Here is a 14478-nt window from a genome sequence, read left to right on the forward strand (position 1 = left end):
AATTGTGAAACATGGGCACATGATTGTGTGCAATGCCTTAAGCCATGCAGAGGGGTTATACGGTCGTGTAATAGAATGTGGTCATGTGGAACAAGCAAAATTAAGCTACAGAGGAGACACGATCATGTGGTAGGCCATATAGAAAGGTATTGGCCGTGTGTAAATTGAATCCCTAGGGTTTTAAGGGGCACATTGTGATGTGAGGGGTCATGTGGCATTATTCTAAGACATGGTTCGCCCCGGTTCGCCTGTAACATAACACAAACCTATCACTAGGATCTCGAACGACGTCCCTCATGTTCAAATCTAATCCGAGGTTCCTAAATCAAGTCTTTGAAACAAAATTTACGCAAGAATTAATTATGGATTCCAAGATAAACCAAGATTGTCAAAAGATTCAATAATAAATCGAGAAAATATCGTTTAATTATTTCACAAGATTCGAGATCAAACATCGGGATTGAGACGTACTTACCGATTCTTGGCAACGATCAAAGAATGTTTCTACTAGTGAGTACGAATTCGATTGAGAAACGAGTTAAAGTTGGGAATTGATTTTGATTCAGAACTAAAAAAAATAAACTTCAACAATGGAGAAAGATTAGTTTACAAAAAAGAAGATGAAGAAGGAAAGGGGGAAGAAATAGGGAGAGAAGATAAAATTTTTAGTTTAATTTAGAAAAAAACTATAGTTCAATTGTGATTAGGAAAAGGCTTTAGGGTTTTCAAAATTTGAGGGGGCTGGATGATAATTTACTCCTGCTGTCGAAAATAAAGGAGAAATGGAGGGGAATAGTGTAGCTTGATCTTAGGCATGCAAGGGATAAGTGTAAGGGATTAACCATTAGGCTGTTGCCCATTTATTATTAAGTTTCTCCTCAAAATAATGTATATTCTAATATGGTTTTCTCCCTAGGTTACTGAAAATAAAAAGAAATGAAATGAGAGAGGACTGGATAGAACTTAAGACCTTTAGGGAGTGCACTAACTACTTAACCATCAAGACTAAGTTATTTATTGGTTATTTATCTAAATTAACACTATATATTTTGGGGTGTTACAGTTCTCCCGTCCTTAAAGAAATTTTATCCTCGAAATTTACCTGTTCAAACACATGAGGATATTGTTGACGAATTACATTATCTGGTTCCCATGTGGCCTCCTCTATGCCATGGTTCTTTCACAGAACCTTAACAAATGGGACCCGTTTCCTTCCTATAATATTTACTTCACGATCTAAAATTTCCACAGGTTCCTCCTCAAAGAACAAGTCCGACCGCATTGTAATCTCTTTGATCGGAACAATGTAAGAAAGGTTAGATCGGTATTGTCTCAACATGGAGACATGAAAAACGTCGTGGATTCGATCCAGTTAAGGAGGTAATTCTATTTGGCATGCCATTGGTCCATCTTTTTTAAGAATTTGGCAAGATCCTATAAATTTCAGACTTCACTTACTTTTTCGACCGAACCTCAACATTTTCCTCCATGGGAACATTTTTAGGAAGACTTGATCGCCGACACTGTACTCAATGTCCTTCCTTTTTAAATCAATTTGATTTAGTCTATCCTAAATCAATTTGATTTCTCCCTCCAACTCTTGCACTAACTCGGGATCTAAGACTTTCCATTCATCCAGTTCGTGTTAAATCTGGTGCCCTAAGTGTAGTATTTTTGTCAATATACAGTTGCAATTTTTTCGAACAGATTGGTTAATAAAATAACTTCATTGATTAAATTAATATAATTTGTATAGTTTTCCTCACATGGTTTTTGCACACAAAGCAAAATAGAAGCAAATGTTGCTCATTGGTTGTCTAATTGTTTAACTAATACTAAGCGGTATTACGTGGTCGGATCACAGTACAGAAAAATAGCTTGTATTAGTAGATGAACCTAAACATGTCCTTAGTCCAATAGGAAATGAAAAAAAATCAATTGAAAGACTAATATGTCGACTATCATGTCCAGTTAGGGAGATGCCTTGTCTTGGGCATCAGAGTGAATGACTTCTAGAAGATAGAGACATGGATGTGACTGACTGGATTGACAGTACATTAGACAGGACCCAAGCAGAATAGATCCTGAATCCATTTATGATTTTATTCACTTGTGGCATTCATAGTGTGACATACCTAAATCCTGAGTGGATGACATACTATGTATGTGTGACTCGTACACTTTGCTGTAAGTAAAAGTCTGAGTTCAAATAGATAAGGAACCGAAAGCTGGTGTATTGGATGTACGACTTTTTTAGTATGTAGTGTCATTCACAATAGTGGAGTTCATAGCCCAAAACATGGGTAAATGATATCCTCTCATTGGAATTACATGGTTGATGAAAAGTAAACGTGGTCATAGGTTGTCCGCCTTTGTGATGGATGACTTGATTACTATTTGATAGTGATTGGCTTTTCATGAAGGGAGATGTAATGGTTATCATGAGATAAAATATGATCATATTGGAATAGGGATATTATCCCAATGAGATCAATGATATCTTATGAGGGTAACATACTTATGACAAGGTAACTGGACGAGCATTGCGTGGTTACTTTCATAATGGTATGTCGTTAGGGAGAGCTCAGTCACGATACTGTAGTGCAATGACTTCATGACTGAGTTTATAATTAATAGGTGAAAATCCATAACTTAATTATAAATAATTTAAGCCTCAACTACATATGTCCAATCAGTCCCTCTGCTAGCTCATTAAAACCAGAAATGAATTGTGTGTTTGAATAGAAAACAAAATGAATAGAAAAAGAGAAATGAGAAACATTCAAGAATAATTATGGTTTTCTCTGAAAAGGAATCATTTGGAAATGAAAGTAGGTTTCCAAAAATAAAAATAAAAATAAAAATGGGAATTTGCAATCTTATATAGGATTACTTAAAAAATGGTGGAAGAATGAGTTTATGTTTTTGGATTGTTTTGAAGCTCGAAAACAAAATTAAACCATTTGGTCATAGTGAACATGTTGAGTTATGACAAATTGAATGAATTTTCTCAAAATTTTACCGGGGGTAAAATCGTTAAAATTTTACTAAGATAAAATTAGGATTAGAAAAAATATTTAATATGTAAATATTAGAGTTTATTTTGGGAAATAAAAAAATTGAATTGGGTTGGATCATATCACAGAGTATTGGGTCAAAATGGCCCAGGAAGTACTCGTAATTGGACCCGATATGAGAGAGACCCAAAACCTCTGATGTAAGAAGGTGGGATGGCAAAATCCTAGTATCATTAACTAGAGTTGTCGCCCCCTATATCCTAGATAAACTAGGATATCATTTTTCTAGTGGAAATAAACTTTTACAACTTTACAAAGGTTCTACCTTCTCTTCATAGAAATAGATGGCACCGGTAGAGTTATGTAGACAACTTTGAGAGATTCTTATTCTGTTGAAAAATAGATAAAATTTATTCTCAATTGTAACATATATGTTTTTTCATAATAATGATTCTACTGGTTTTTATTAAAGAATAGAGAATTTTCGTTTTCACACAAAAAAGAGAGAGAACTTTTTCTAGTTCCATATTTCAATTCAATTGGTTCGAGCCCACACTCAAAGCAATTCGTGGTACGAGAATAGTGGAGAAGATAATTTGGTTGAAATCTGAAAAACATCAAGGATCCACTTAATCCAAAAACACAAGTATGGTTTCGGTTAAAGGTTTTTTGCTATAAATATTACAAACTGAGTCGGTTTTCAAAATTTTTATTTTCCACTGTGCAAGAAAACCATTTTCAAACCAATTTTTTCTAACAGTTCGGTCGAACACAACGGTGTTCAGTATTTACGACCATACAATGCCTCATAAGGTGCTATTTAGATAGTCGTCTAGAAGCTATTATTGTAGGCAAATTTGGCTAGAGGAAAATGTTCTTCCCAACTGCCTCAGTATTCGATAATGCAACCTATTAACATATCTTCCAATATTTCTATAACCCATTCTAATTACCCTTCAAACTATGGATGAAAGGTAGTGCTAAGGTTCAAACAAGTACCTAGTGACTCTTGGAGCTTCTTCTAGAATCAAGATGTAAAATGAGGACCTCGATTGAAAATAATTGATATGGGCACCCCATGTAACCTCACCATCTCCGAAATATATAACTTAGCCAACTTTTGCAATAAATAATCTTTATGGATAGGTAAAAAGTGTGCCGACTTAGTTAATCAGTCTACTATCACCCAAACCGAATCTGTTTTAGTGGGTGTTAATGGTAACGTACTAAAAAAGTCCATCGTTATTCATTCCCACATCCACTGAGGTATTTTGATAGGTTGTAGCAACCTAGAAGAGAGCTAATGTTCAAATTTCACTTACTGACATGTTAGGCACTTAGCCACAAATTCTATCACATCACATTTCAGCCAGGCAACTAGTACAGTTCCTTTACATCTTAATACATCTTGTTTTCCTCCGGAGTGTAGAGCATAAGGGCTAGCATGCGCTTCTTGAAGCATGGTTTGTTTTAGGTCCACGTCGTTGGGTACACAATATCTTCTGCGGTAGCATAAAATTCCCTCGTCATTGAACCCATAATCCTTATTTTTTCCATCTTCCACCTTCTTAATCCATGGCAATAAGAATACATTTAAAGGATGTTTAGTTTTGATCTAATAGGCTAAGGTGAGTTTCACTTGTAGCTCGGTTAGCAAGCCTCCATCATCCATTAAACTTAGCCTAGAAAATATTGTTCTTAAATCGATCATCTATTTTCTACTTAGAGTGTCTGCTACAACATTGACTTTTTTGGGTGATATTCAATTACACAATCACAATCTTTTAACAGTTCTAACCACGTTCGTTACCTCAGGTTCGACTCTTTTTAGGTGAGAAGGTATTTAAGACTTTTATAATTGGTATAGATATAACACTTCTAACCATACAAGTAGTGCCTCCAAATTTTAAATGCAAAAACGAGTACAACTAACTCTAACTTATGAGTTGGGTAATTGCACTCATGTTGTTTCAATTGCTTCGACACATAGGCAACCACTTTACCTCCCTGCAACAACATGCATCCAAGGCCGGTATAAGACACATCACTGTACACCACATACTGTATTCCCGATTCAGACTGAATTAACATGGGAGCTTGGGTTAACACGACTTTTAGCTATTCAAAGCTAGATTTTTGCTCATTCGTCCACCTAAATGGGACATCTTTCCTCAACAACTTGGTTAGAGGTGCAACTATTAAAAAAACTCTTCAACAAATCTACGATAATACCTAGCTAAACCAAGGAAACTTCGAGTTTCAGAAACATTTTTGGGTTCTTTTTCGAATTTACTCGAATTCCCTCTGCGGATACCACATGTCTTAAAAAGATGACTTCCTTAAGCTAGAATTCACATTTACTCAATTTGGCATAAAACTTCGTTTCTCGAAGGATTTGTTGAACCTTCTTAATGTGCTCATCATGTTCAGGTTCGGTTTTGGAGTAGAATAAGATGTTATTGATGAATACAATGACGAATTGATCAGGGAAGGTTTGGAAAACCCACTTCATTAGATCAATGAAGACAACAGGAACTAAATGGCATTACAAGGAATTCATAATGGCCATATCGGGTTCTAAATGTAAATTTAGGCACATCTGCCTCTTTTACCTTTAGTTGATAATACCGCGACCTTAGATCTATCTTTGAAAACACTGTTGCACTTCGGAATTGGTTGAACAAGTCATTGATTCTAGGCAGAGGATATTTTTTTTGGCAGTCAGTTTGTTTAACTGCTGATGATCTATGCAAAGCCTTAGGGAACCATCTTTTTTTCACAAACAAGACCGGTGCTCCCCACGGAGAAACACTGGGTCTAATAAACCCAGGATCCAAAAGCTCATAAAGTTGGATTTTTAGCTCTTGTAGCTCCTTAGGCGTCATACGATACGGAGAAATGGACACGGGAGTAATTCGATTCCAAATTCTACCTCGCGATCTGGAGGTAACCCAAGCAACTCCTCGAGAAACACATCTGGAAATTTCCTAATCGTTCGGATGCTATCTATGGCAGAACTATTTGCATTATCAACCATTACATAGGCTAAATAAGTCTCGCACCCTTTTCAAACCAATTTCTTGGTGACCATAGAAGAAATTACATTGGATAAATAATCTCGTCGCTCTCCAACCATAACAATTTCACCACCCTCCATCATTTTCAAGTTTACTCTCTTAGAGGCATAATCTAGGCTAACTTGATGTTCCACTAACTAATCCATACCTATAATTAAATCAAACTCCCCAAAAGGTAACTCCATAATATCCGCTAGAAACACTACCCCTTGAACCTCCGATGGACATCTACAATAGATTTTATTTACAAGAGATGATTGTCCTAAGGGGATTACTATAGTAACATCAATAATGTTTTCCTCTACCCCCATGCCCAATTTATCAGGCATATTACAATATACATATGAGTGGGTTGATCCTATGTCAACTAAGGCAAATCATGAAACTTAATGGATGGTAAAAATACCTATGATAATGTAACAACCTGTTTTCCAATGGTGTCAGAAATAGTGGTTTCGGGACCACAATTTTAATGTGTCAGTCTATAAATATTAATTATTTATATTTATGAAGTCATTAGTGTCATATTAAAATTTGGTTTGGAAATTTGGACATTTTGTTAGTTAATTAAAGAAAAAGGGTTAAATGGTAAAATTGCAAAAGTCATTTGTTATTAGTGTTTAGTGCCAATTGGGTATTTAAATAAAATAGGATGGTTTAATATGGCAGTTAAGTCATTTCATTATTTAGTGGATGGTTTAAGTTTAATAAATTAAGTTATTTTGTAGTAAAGTTATTAATAAAAAATCTTAAAGTACTAAAATAAGAAAAACAAAAAGGTTTAGGTGATCATCTTCTTCAATTCTTTCAAACCATAGCCGAAAACACCATTTTATTGACCTTGGGAGCTTCAGCCTTGCATACCCTTGCATATAAGTATTTTCTTGACTTGTTTTTCATGAATTTTTTATTTTTGTGATTGTTGTCTTAATATTTAGCTAAATCATGGGTTAAATTCTGAAACCATCAAATGTCTAGAAATTTACCATTGATGATTTTCAATTTTTTTTATGTTTGTCGAAACCTTTTTTGAATAGACTTTTTATTTTAAAACGAAAATAGAGTCGCCACCAATCCTTTTTATTTAGATATGATTGGATCACCTCAAAATTTGGTCATTTTAATAAAATGTTAGATTTATTAAAATGATAATTTTCGGTCTACAAAATCCAAAAAATGGGTTCGGGAGTCGATTACGTATGAGGAAGGGTTAGCACCCTCATAACGCCCAAAATTGGTACCTAATTGATTACTTAATATCTTGATGTCACAAATTGAAAATTTGAAAAGAATTTAAAATACGGTCCCTTTTTCAATAATGTTATCTGATTAAGATATCACTCAACTAAATTTTATGGAAAAAAAGCTTTATTTTGAGTTAATCGGGAATGAAAGATCATGCACCGTAAGTTAGAACATGATCCCTTAGAACATGATCCCTCAAATTCTCGAAAAACCAGAATAATCACCATTTGGTCCTCACCTAAATCTTTTTTTTTTGTTATTTTAAATAGGATATTCGATTACTTTGGTTCTAGTAAGATGCCATACTTCGTAAGTTAGGAGCAATACTTCTTCAAATCCCAAAAATAATGAATATTGCCTCGGTTTTGAATATTTTATATGCATTAGATAAAACGAGTGCAACTTTTAAAATGATATTCATTTAGTTTATTTGAGCATAATGTAAAAATAAATAAATATATTTTAACAAGATGGCATGGCGATTAGAAAAATGAAATACATAGTGGCGAGTAAAAAATGATGATATTAACATGGTAGGTGAATAAATAAATAAATAAATAAAAGAAAATAAAGAAAAATGCCATGCTAATTAGTGATGATAATGCAAATATAATAAAAGTAAAAACACCAAATTGTGGTAATAACAACGATATTGCATCATGATTATTACCATAATATTAATATAAACGATAGGAATAACAATAATAAAAGGGATAAAATAAAAATGCATAATAAAAAAATAAATAACAAGGATTTTAAATGTTAAAATGAAAGATATAGTAAGTAAATAAACAACATTAAACAAATGAGGGGTTAAATTGAAATTTAAATGACATTTAAGGTATGTATTGCAAAAGAAATAAATAAGTGGGTAAATAAAGAGAAAAGAAATAAAAGGCTAAATCGAAAATGTAACAAAATTAAAAGTCTAAATCATAAAAAAAGGACATAAAAGGATTAAATTAAAATAGGATAAAATATACAGGGGCTCAAAAGGCAATTATCCCACCCAAATTTACACGTGTCCTTCCCTTAATGGGTCCACAGTTGTCGAGGGACTAAATTGTATAAAAATAAAATAAAAGGGAAAAAATAATAAACAGTTGGACTAAATTGAAAAGTAGAAAAAAAGTAGAAGGTCCAATGCAGCAATTAGACCCCCTTTTAAAAAATGCACGAATCCTAAGTGGGTCGAGTCAGGCTGGCGAATCATGCCCAAAACGACGTCATTTTGGGGTTTATGGAACCTGGCCAAAACAACACTGTTCCAATACCCTATTTAAGTTAAAATTTTTCCAAAAAAATCAATTTTCCTTTGTTTTAAAAAAAATCCCCTTCTTTTTTTTCTCTTAAGTTTTTTCTTAGGCTGGCCATGGGGACAACAGACCTCCGTCGTGGCTACCGGTAGCCGGCGACAGTGACCGCCGTCTCCAGTGGCCAAAAAATTACCAAAACCCCCCTTTTAACACTTTTTTTACAAGGAACCTCGTTTTGAGGTTAAAAACACTAAAATCTCGGCAAAATCGGGCCGAAAGTGAAGATACCTTTCAGTTTCTTCTTCCCTCTGACGAGGCCCTCAACGGAGCCTTAGAGGGACTCCGAGGCTTCTCGAGCCGGAGACGATTCTCATCGATGGCCAAAACAGGTAAAAACAACTCCTTTTATTATTTTTCTATTTATTTCGAAAAATAAATCAAAATAAATCAAAAGAATCACCTTTTTTATATTCAATTTTTTTGTATTTTGATTGCTTGTTTGTGTTGTGAATACAATTTTTTGTTATGACTTTTATAGTCATATATTACATACTATTTATTTATTTTTGTATTTTCTTGTTGTTGTCTCGGTCCTTGTTTCTTTCTCTTTGCACGCAACGATGCGCGGTCAACAGTGGTGAGAGATCCATGCCTTTGTCATTTTGGTGCAAGGGTGGCAGAGGAGCAGACCTCGGGGCGCGGGTGTCTTCGGGAGGGGTGCCTGCTGATGTGTCAAGGAGCAGTGCAAGAGGGGGACTTAGGGTTTTAGGGTTTCTGAAAACTTTAGGTTAGTTGGGTTTGGGCCTGTGTAACACTAGGTTTGGGTTAGGGTTTTGTATTTGGGCCATTATTTTGTAAATGGACTTGGACTTTTTATTTTCTGGTTTTTTTATTTTTTTATTTATTTCTTGGTTTTGGGTTGGACGAAATTAGGCCCATACAATGTTAATTGGTTTTGTTGGAAGCTTAGTTGTTAATTATGACTAAATTGTAAAGTGATTTTTAGTAATTTTAGTTAAGGATCAAATTGATAAAATAGAAATTTAGGCACAGTTTTGTGAAAATTTTGAAATTTAGGGACTGTATATAGACCCTAGAGTATTCGGCTAGCCTTAATTAAGATGAAATTATGTTAAATTTTGGAAGTTTTGGTTTAAAACTAAATTAAATAAAATGTAAAAGTCTAGGGCAAATGTGAAAAATTGTAAAAGGAAATCATTTGCACTAAATTGAATGTTATATGAAATTAAAGCTAATAAATTGAAATAAACTATTTTATAGATCAGGAGCAAGTAGATAACCAAGAAAAAAAGAAAGTTGTTAAATAGTCCCTAAGCTATCACTATCTTTGCAGTTTAGCCCTGGTAAGTTTGTATGATTTAGTTTTGTATAATTGAAATGTTATATTAGTTGTGAGTTGAGATTGTTGGATATTCTGATATAATTTAATTGAATTGTAATAAATTGATGTGATTTGAGAAAGTAATTGATTTGAACATTTTTATTTCATGTTATAATAAGCCGGATGAACGTAGATAGGATACAATTAGCATGCCAATCGTTTTTTAATACGTGCGGTACGAGTTTGACAGATGATAAGATGGTAATTATGGATTTGTTCCTAACCACTGAATATACTGAAGTCCTGTATTTGTTGCAGACTATCGTGCTACATTTACAGTGATTCTGGTGTGCTACCAAGGGTAGATGTAAAGCCTTTGGGCTTGGCACTTGGTGCCCAAGTGTGTTCCGGAGGGATGTTAGCCTACAGGCTTGGCACTTGGTGCCTAGGTGTGTTCTCAATTGGTTGGCTCATTTGAGCGTTTTGGTGTGGTCCAGATGGTTAACCGCGTATCCAAATCCATTTATATCATTCATCAAGCAGATTTCCAATGGTTACATGATCTGTAATTGATCTTGTAAATGGTTATATGATTTTCTGATTTATTAAAATGAGTTGATTTTGAACGAACTAGTATAATTGATATAAAGACTCACCTGTTGAATGGTTGTGGTTGACAAGATCACAGTTTATTAACTATTATTGTGTGATTGGTATGTTTTTTATGGTAAGTTTATCTTTTTAACCGTGGAACTTACTAAGTTCTATTAAAGCTTACTCGTGTTTTTTCTTCTATTTCTTTGTAGATTACATTTTGTGGAATCGAGTAATTGAATCAACTTAAAGAATCACACTATCTAGATATCTTTTGGTAGTTTTTGACATATTTATCTTTGAGTTATATGGCATATAATAGGTTTGTTATTTGTATGTTTGGATAATGACTTCTTGTGTTGCAACTTTGGTTAAAATAAGGTTGGTTGAGCTTGTTTGTGTATGTACCTTTGGCTTTGGCATGTTAATGTCTATGTAAAGTTGTTTTGGTACTTGGTCTGAATATTCTGAAGGCATTTGAAATATGGTAAGTTTGATACATTTTTTATGCATGGATATGTGAACTTGAATGCTACTAGTTTGGTGTGAAATGTGGATAGTTTTGTTAATTGAATTGAGGTGTCAATAAGGGCACATTGGTTAGGCACTTAAGTTGTAGGTTTTGGTATGTTTGAAGCCTATTTGAATATGTTTTTGAGGTATGGAAATGTTTGGTTTTGAGTTAGCTTGGTACCTAAGGTTTGGTTAAAAATTTGCCTTATTGTGTAAGTTTTTTAAAGTGCACACAGCCTGGGACACGGGCTGTCACATAGTCGTGTGGCACATACGGCTGTATGTCTTCTGGATTTTAAGTGCAAGACCTTTTTTCCCATGGCATCAAGCTATTACATGGTCTAGAGGTATGACCATGTGACCTCTTTTCGGATACTCACACAGCTTGCAACATGGTCGTTTGACCCTACTTCGAATTGTACATGGGCGGGCACATGGGCTACGACACGGTCATTTAACCCTACTTTGAATTATGAATGGTTTGGCCACACAACCATGTCCCTGAGCCATACAACCTAGTTTATGTCACAGGGATGTGTGACACCTATTTTTAAAATTTTTAGATTTTTCTAAAACTTTCTATTTTGTTTGAAATTAGTCTCTAATTATTCCCAAACTATTTTTAAGGCCCGTAATTGTGATTATGCTATGAATGAATGTAGATTTAAATGTTGTTATTTAAATTAAAAAATGAATGGTTTAAAGATGTAAATTGTTTTTATATGTAACGCCCAAAAAATTAAAGTATTTATTTTTGCATGTTTGTAACACAACTACTTGTTTGCTTTAGTGGTTACGTGATTTTGGTGTGTTTGGGAGTGTCTGGGAAGTCTTGGGTTCAAGCCTGGGCTTGTGCAAAAAATTTTGTTTTTAAGGAAGGAGACTCTTACCTATGGTTAGTAGTCTTTTAAATTATTGTAGGTAAAGCATGACATAAAAAGCCTGCTATTCTAGGGGGTAAGTGGCGTGTTACCTATGCCAGTGGTCTAAGGTTCGAATCTTGCTAGAGGCAAGAGAGTGTTTATTTTGTTGCTTTGCCGTGGGGGTGTTGGAGTTTGACTGAAACACTGAAGTGGTTGATGAGAATTCAAATTGAGTGGTTGAGGGGAGGTGTGATCAGGTGGAGAGATTTTAGGAGGGATTTTAGGAGAAAATCAAGGGAGATGAGGGAAGAGGGAGTGTTGCGTAGGAAGTGGACTCTGACACTCAAAAATTTCGATTTTTTTTCTCTTTGGTCGAATGTGGTAGGAGTTTTTGGCTTATTCTTCTATTCCATTTTTGACAACCTTCATTTTTGGCCGAAATTACTCCAAGTGTCTCCTTTTCTTTTCCCTCGTTTACAAGTACTTTCTCTGTTCAAGTCTATCGTATCTCTCTTTCTTCTTCTTTTTTCCTGAAAGGTACAAGGTGGGTGTTTGACTAGTCCTCTTCTCTTCGTTTTCTATTGCTGGCCGAATATACCTTCGACCCTTCCTCTATGTTCTTTGCTATTTCTCTTTTAAACCGGTTTCCCTTATCATCTTGTTATCTAGGCGGATTACTCCATTCCTCTATCGCTACTGTGTCCTCGGGGTAGCAACTATTCTCTAAGAAATCAGTAAAAGCACTCGACTCTATCTTATTTTCTCTTCATCTGTAACCAGTCTGCCCCTTTTCTTACACTGATAGGCTGACTACTCTTGTGTTCCTTTCAGTTCTTAGAACTTCTCGAGCAGTGAAGGAGTCGCAAGTGGTATTGAAGCGTTCGAAATTTCTTTTCATCACTCGATCAAAGGTAGGTTGTTGTGGTCATAACGATTGGGATAACTTATGCTCATTCAATTAAGTAACTGCTTAAGTGAATAATTGAGGATTGTTGGTCAAGTGTAGTTTCCAAAGGCGTGGGCGGTTTTCTCAGTAAATAGAACCAAGGTGTGTAACAACAGTCTATAAACGATATTGGTGAAATGTCGAAAAGCGTGTGTAAACACTGCCCAAATCGTAAACTGACAAAAGCAAAAAAATATGGCATTTGATGCTACACAAGCGTGCGCTCACTCGTGTGGTAATCTGAACACATAAAACGTAGGCGTTAGACTATTGCGGCCACCATGAGCGATTTCGTGGTCTTAAGTCGTTTTGGGCCTCGATGGGTCGTGTGGGCCCAATGGGCTTGTGGACCCTACGCGGGTAAACCACACAAGCGTATGGAGGGCCAAACTATATAATTTTAAGTTCGAGACCAATTTTGGGCTATGTGGGCCAGACGAGTGTGTGGGCCCACATGGGCCCGCATTACGGGCCTTGGGTCTAATTTCACTGTTTGACTGTTAAGGTTACACGGGTCGTCCGAGACGACTGTGGGCCTATTGATGGGTCGGTAAGTAGACCTAGACTCTCAAATTGATATGAAATGACTGTTATGCCCCACGTGGTAAAATGACTATTATGCCCCTATGTTATAATATGACTGTATGTTTTATGTTATCTATGACTGTATATGAGCATGTCACGATATATATATGTATGTTGCACACATGTATGATATGTTGCATGGGAATGAGATTAATATTATTGGAGGAACTGTACTGTACTGGCAACTCTGCTGCCAATACTGTTTAGTGCCGTAACCGGTGCTAATTTTTGGAGTGTAGGGATGGGTGGGTGATTTTATCCCCACAAGGAGTGTTGGGCTGGACGGAGTGGAGTGTAGAGGCTAGATGGGTAGGGTTTCTGATTGCATGTCTGAACTGTTATTGTCACTGTAATGGGCTAAGGCCTACACTAATACTGATACTGTAATGGGCTAATGCCCAACTGAACTGAACTGTTATTGAATTGGGCTTAGGCCTAGACTATACTTGCCTAGGGCCTATTTGGCCATTTTGCTTATATGTGGTTTCACACTGAGTTTTCGTAAACTCATCCCTCTGTTTATTTTACAGGTAATCTCCAGACTTAGGGACCGGTGCTGCGAAAGACTCGGAGGTGGCCACACAACTGCACCTGCTTCTATACTAGATATTTACTGATAATAATTTAATTTGGGTATTTGACTGTAATAAGGCCTCTTTAAATTATTAAATTTTAATCTGGGATTTTAACTATTTAAAATATTACTGATAGTAGTAGGACGCGGATTTTCAAAAGATGTATGGTTTTCAAGACACCACGTTTTCGTAAAATACTATAAAAGCTTCCACATCAAACAATTTTAAAATATAGTAACAAACTAATATGATCAAAAAACTGCTAAGACAGCTTGAGTTTTCAATAGACGAGTGAGAATTAATAAATAACGGGTTTTTTTTCATGGAAACTATGTTTTCAAAAAACACTTCAATGTGATATTGCTAGATTCGGCCCTAACGTTTAGGCTGGGTTTGGGGTGTTACATTATATGTGTTGTAATACTCTATAACTCTAATTCGACGATGGAGATGTGTTAGGGGTGT

This window comes from Gossypium hirsutum, chromosome D10 (genome assembly GCF_007990345.1).
Source record: "Gossypium hirsutum isolate 1008001.06 chromosome D10, Gossypium_hirsutum_v2.1, whole genome shotgun sequence".
Classification (NCBI taxonomy): Eukaryota; Viridiplantae; Streptophyta; class Magnoliopsida; order Malvales; family Malvaceae; genus Gossypium; species Gossypium hirsutum.